This window comes from Ursus maritimus, unplaced genomic scaffold (genome assembly GCF_017311325.1).
Source record: "Ursus maritimus isolate PB19 unplaced genomic scaffold, ASM1731132v1 scaffold_5, whole genome shotgun sequence".
NCBI lineage: Eukaryota > Metazoa > Chordata > Mammalia > Carnivora > Ursidae > Ursus > Ursus maritimus.
The window spans coordinates 68,267,170-68,273,618 of NW_024426663.1; the positions used below are offsets into that span (position 1 = coordinate 68,267,170).

At 43.6% G+C, this 6,449-nt stretch overlaps 1 protein-coding gene across 1 annotated transcript in view; it reads right to left on the reverse strand.

The window, feature by feature from the left end:
* SNX24 (sorting nexin 24) overlaps positions 1-6,449 on the reverse strand; it is a 154,606-nt gene that overhangs the window by 147,889 nt on the left and 268 nt on the right. The gene's annotated exons all lie outside the window — the stretch shown is intronic.

Sequence of the window (6,449 nt, forward strand, 5' to 3'; positions counted from 1 at the left end):
GCTAGTTTCCTTGTTTTGACATTACCATGGTAATATACGATGTTAAAACAACAGGGGAAACTGGCTGGGGGGTGTGGTGGGGGGTATACAGGAACTGTCAGTTACTAACTTTGTAACTTTTCTGCAAATCTAAAATTATTTCACGATTAAAAAATATAAATTAAAAAGTGAAAACTAAAAAAAAAAAAAATTAAAATGTATTTCTTGCTCAATGAAAACAAACTTACTTCTGTCTCCAAATTTCTAAGCACCATACTTGCAAAACCCAATCCTTTGTACCTATGTTGATTCTTAAATGAATGTAGTGTTTTATTGGCTAATGTTCAAGAATATTTTCATACTTGGGGAGCCTGGGTGGGTTAAGCCTGGGACTCTTGGTTTCACCTCAGGTCCTGATCTCATGGGCCCTGAGTCGGAGCCCCTTATGGGGGCTCCGAGCTCAGTGGGGAGTCTGCTTGAGATTCTCTCCCTCTCCCCCTCCCCCACTTGCACAGGGCCACGGCCCCCCACGCACACATTTTCTCTCCCTCTCTCTAAACTAAATTAATTAAAAAGAATTTTAAGAATATCTTCACACTTTCATTTCCTGTTCTTAAGAGTAAGGAACATACACTACACGTGCTTGACTTAATTATGCAACACACATTTAAGGTTTGCTTACGCTGTCAGTTTCCTATGGTTGACACTGGGGCAGCTATGTCCTTGTCACACAAAGGGCTCCTTCATCACAGATGCTTATAATGGTGACTTGAAGATACTGCGGCAGACATTGTGGTCTCACTGTCATGCCTACAGGGTTAGGTGGCAGGAAGAGGCTGAGCTCACTCCCAGCTCCAGAAAGGCCTGTTGTTTTAACTCCATGGAGTTAATGTAGCCTTGCCACCGCGATTGGTTCAGATGGCCCCGGCCTCAGCCAATCAGCACAGAGAATTCCCCTGGCAACAGGATTGGTTGGAAAACCAATTGGGGATGACAAGATATGACAGGAGATGGAATTGTTCAGAGCTCCTGGGGAAAAACAGTGCCCGTACTCTGAAGAAATACCCTCTCTTCCTCTACACACACACACACACACACACACACACACTTTTTAATCTGCAACTTGTTAGCCTTCTGTCATCAGAGAGAAGGTACTCTAAGGATGAAAGCACAGAGGAAGGGCTACTCTTCGGTAGGCAGGGCCCTTACTCAACCTCTCATTCTTACAAATACAAAATGGCAGTACAAAATACTTCCTGCAGGGCGCCTGGGTGGCTCAGTCGGTTAAGCCTTCAGCTCAGGTCATGATCCAGGAGTCTGAGAATTGGCCTGGTGGGGTTCCCTGTTCAGCAGGGGAATCTGCGTCTCCCTCTGCCCATCCCCCAACTCCTGCACGCTCTCTCTCTCTCAAATAAATAAATAAAATCTTAAAAAAAAAACAAAAACAAAAAACTTCCTACAGATCACTGTTAATTCCAAAGAAATGTCTACCTTGTGGTCATGCTAAAAACAACAAAAACAAGCGAGAACTGGGATGATACTAAGGTATGGCTAATTTGGAGTCAATACTGACATTTTGGTTTTGGGTTTTTTTTGTTTTTGTTTTTAAGTCTGTACCTGTCAGATATTTAAAGTGAAACAGTTACAGGTGAAATTATGTCCTGGATTAGTCCTGGATTTAATATTTCAGAATTAGAAAAATGGAAGAATAAGGGGTGATAAATGAAGTAATATTTAAAATATTGAAGGTAAGGAATCGGTAAATGGTTTCCTTATATTGTTCTATTTTTGTATTTTAATCCATAAAATATTAAAACAATGATCCCTGCATATGTCTCAATATTATGATCATGTATATATGAAGCTGCCTTATGCAGTGAAAAGCATGATACATCAAGTAAATCAAAGAGATCAGAATTCAAGAAAAAGATATATTTGTACAACCATAACATAGTCACAGACATACAGTTAAAATGAACTTGAAAAACCATCTAATTCAATGCCTTGATTTTTACAGCTATAAAAAAAATAAAATCTAATACAAACTTTTATGCTGCAACCTAGGTAGTGATTCTACTTTTGTTATTTATCAACCACATATCTGAAAACTGCAAATGCTAGCCTATACTCGCACCCTGGACCTGCTTACCCTCACAACCAACTGTTCTCCAGCCTCACCTTGTAAGACCACTCAGCCACATCCAGCGCTTTCCTTCCCATGAAGCATCTACCATTCTTTCTTTGCCCACTTCACACCCCCGTACTCCCTTCTTCCCCCTCCCTCAGGACGCAGTGCTGGGAATTCTTTGCTCATGCAAATTCTAGGATTTTACCGTAAGTCCACCATCTTTCCTCACTCCACATTCTCTTCCTGGGACTGTTATGCTTCTTCGTCCTTTGTGCGGAATGACCCTCCAGAGCCATATTTCTAGCTCAGACCTCTATCCTGAGCTCCAAAATCAAACAGCCTCCCCAATCATGAAAAATGCAACAGGTCCCCAAATGAAATCTTCCGCTTGCTTCAGCTCTGATTTGGCCAATGACACCTGCATCCAGGGGACTCACACTCCTGCCTCACATCTGGTCACTAGGTCCTGGAGATTCTTGTTGTCTTTCCTTCTCCTTCCTGATTCTTCTGCTGGCATCCCTTAAATGATTAATATTCCAGGGTCATCTTTCTAAATGCAAAGCTCATCATGTTACTTCCTTCCTCAAACCCAGTGTCTGGGGCTGAAGTCCATACTCCTTTCCAGCTCTTAAGGCTAGTGAGCTGGTTTCTCTCCACCTCTGTCTGTCAGGTGTTCCCTGCACAGTCCTTGCTGCTAGTGGAAACTCCAGTCTGCACCCTGGCCCCCTTCTACCCACTGAGCTGCTTCATGCTTCATAATCACTGCTCTTCTGGTTTTCTTCTCCTATTAGAAGACTCATTCATTCATTATTTATTCATCACACATGCACTGAATATCTTACTACAGATAGGCCCTGTGCTGGAGGACAGCAGTAGAAACTGACACTGTGCTAGTCTCAAGGAGTTAGAGGCTAGCTGGGAAAAAGACAGTAAACATCTAAGCTATGGGGACAGAGGGCAGGTAGAGAATAACCTTCCCATGAAGTAATATTTGAGTTCATTTGAATTTTATTAGAAGATCCTCCTCGCCTGATTCTTTAGAAACTAAAATGATTTAGAAGCCCCCCCCCCTGCCTTTTTCTTTCTTTCTTTTTTTATTTTGGTGAATCTGGGAATTTAAAATGCCTTCCTCTTGAGATGAGATTTTGCCCTGCACTTCCTCCTTCTAGAATTCGCAATGCCAGCAAAAACCCAATCAGGTTTCAAAAGTCAGCAATCCTAAGCAAGCCCTCATCCCACACCACACATGACCCTAAGACAGTGCAGAAATGCCCTCTTCCCCAAGACTCCAGATAACATCAGAGCACCCTAGCCCTTCCCGACCTTGCCCCTCTGGCTAAGAATTCCTAAGGACACGAGCACCATCCCTTTACCTTTCAATTCCACACTTGACATCACGCAAGCCCACAGGCAAAAATTCACTCTTTAAAGGTAAATTACCTTGTACACTGAGCATAAATTTGTATAAACTTCTTGAATAACAACTGAGCATTATCTATGAAAACTTTAAAAGGCCTAGAAGTACCACTTCTAGTTAACGTTCTACAAAAATCCTAGTAGTAGGCATAAAAAAAAAAAAAAAGCCATGTGCAGGGATGTCTCATTTCGACATCTGACACAGTTGCTAAAAATTAGAAGCAAATGTCAGCGGCCATCAAAAGAGCGGGGTAAACAAATGATGGCATCTTGCTTAGGAGGAAGATCCCCTCGCTAGTAGCTAGGAGACAGACCTATCCATATCGGTACAGAAGGATATTCGTGTAGGATGACAGTTATAGTCAAATGTGACAATTTATTCTAAGAAAAAAACACATGTTTTTATGGCATACAGAAAAGTCTCTAAGAAAGCACCCCCACGTTTTATGTCTCGAGGGCATGGGACTAGAAGCTAGGAAGAACCACACTCCCCTACTATAAACCTCCAGCCACTGAATTTGTTCGAATGCAATATTCCTTAAATATGCTTAAATAAACATAATCGCTTAAGTAAAAAGATGCTTTTTACTCTGAAATATACATTATTTCACCAGGTTCTTGCTCAGGAAACTGAGATTATATTTTTAAACTCTGCGAGTTTTTTTAAAAGAGGAAATGTTATTCCCTGCTAACTTCCCAGGACCTAAAATAGAGATACCAAGCAGGCACTCAGTTAATATTTGCTAAATGAGGGGCCCCTGGGTGGCACAGCGGTTAAGCGTCTGCCTTCGGCTCAGGGCGTGATCCCGGTGTTATGGGATCAAGCCCCACATCAGGCTCTTCCGCTATGAGCCTGCTTCTTCCTCTCCCACTCCCCCTGCTTGTGTTCCCTCTCTCGCTGGCTGTCTCTATCTCTGTCGCATAAATAAAATCTTTAAAAAAAAAATTTGCTACATGAATGACTGCTGTGCAGTCATAACAAACTATAGAAATGACCCCTGAAAGTATAGTCTTTCGCTGTGCAATGATAAAACAGCTGCTCAGAGGGAAGGAAGTATCCAAGAGCTGCTTCATTGACTCACATGGGGAAAGCATCACTTGTAGGGTATCTTAACCATATGGTTACCGATCTAAGTGAGTTAGTTGTTTTTTAAAAAGCAAGCTTTTAAAAAGCACACAAACTCTCACCCTAAAAGCAATCTCCAAACTGCCATGTTTGCCAAGAAAAGGACTCCTTCCAAAACAACTTAAATCACAACCTGGCACATGCCTGGTCGTAATACGAGTAATCAAAAAAAAAAATGTGGGAAAACAGATCCTGTAAGAGAAGAAAATCAGTAACAGCCAAAAAAGCCTGAACTTTGATATAATTCAAAGTCCTTATTTGGGGAGGTAAGTAACTTTGAGTTTGGACTACTGGGACCACTTTCATCTAAACACATCAAAAGCCCAAACAAGCAGGCTATAATCTTCAGATCCTAAAGAATGCCCCAAAGATGGCAGGTCCTCCATGACGGCTGATGTTGATGGCGGCGAGGGGGTGGGGGGGAGGTGACATACCTGGACTAATGAAAGACAAGCAAGGTTTCAAGGCTTTAAGGAAAAGGCCTCACACACGTTCAAATTTAAGTTCACTTCCCCCCTCCTTTTTTTTTTTTTTAAGGAAGATGCAGAATATTTAACCAAATATTAATTCATTGGGAAGGCTTATTTATATAAATAATGGCCAAACAGAGCTCAGCTGCTTCTTTTTTTTTTTTTTTAAGATTTTATTTATTTATTCGACAGAGATAGAGACAGCCAGCGAGAGAGGGAACACAAGCCGGGGGAGTGGGAGAGGAAGAAGCAGGCTCATAGCGGAGGAGCCTGATGTGGGGCTCGATCCCATAACGCTGGGATCACGCCCTGAGCCGAAGGCAGACGCCTAACCGCTGTGTCACCCAGGCGCCCCTCAGCTGCTTCTTTTGAGACACTTGAACACTTGAACCCAGAGGTCTACTTAATCCTAAACACCCATATACTCCCTAGATTTCTTTTTTTCAATTACTACTCTTAATTCTAAAACTCCCTTAAGAGGGAGATTTAATCCTCCCTACGAAAACACACAAGTTTCCAAGCAGCCTGTCACCAAAACCCAAGAATGTTTAGAGAAGAGAAAGGTTAAAATACTCTGCCAGATTAATGTAACTGGTGTTTAGCAAGTGAGTGCGTTAGAAACGAATATTCTATCGGTCCTTTCAGATTGCCCTCTGCAATCTTCTCTGCCTACCTGCCCTTTAGTGACTGGAAATAAATTCTTTCGAGGCCGAGCCAGCGTGAGGCATTTCTCCCTCCGGCAATGACGGTTTGGATGAAGGTGTCTAAGTTCATTGGGAAATCAACCACCTACAGTTTACTTACTGAATTCGTCCAAAGGTCCCAGGCCCTGGTCTTCACCCTCCCGACCCACTCGTCCACTCTCGAGATCAGGGGCCCTGTGTCTGAGTTCTCAGGGATCAGGCTTAGGTATGGAACAGGTGCGCCCAAGTACCTGATTACGCCATTTCATGGCCCACCAGAACTAAGGGGGAAGAAAAAACAACTTTGGAAGCCATCTAAAAGCAACACATGTGTTCACTCTGGCTAATAAATAGCTACAAATAATTTTTTTTAAATTAGCATGTTTTCCAGCTGAATGAATCCCACAGAACTTGGAAGCCAACATCAATGCGCCGCGTAGCCACTCCTGTCTGGGCAGAGGGGGCAGCTGTGGCAGCCACGCACGCAGCCCACCCCGGGCTGCAGAGGGCGGGCGGCGCGGAGAATGGCGAGCGCCGCGAGCGAGGGCTTGACTCCCGCCGCTCCTGCTCCGACACCCGGAGCGGGGCCGGGAGGGGGAAGGGAGCGAACCGGAGGGGCCGGAGAGCCCGCGGCAGCCGAGGCGGGG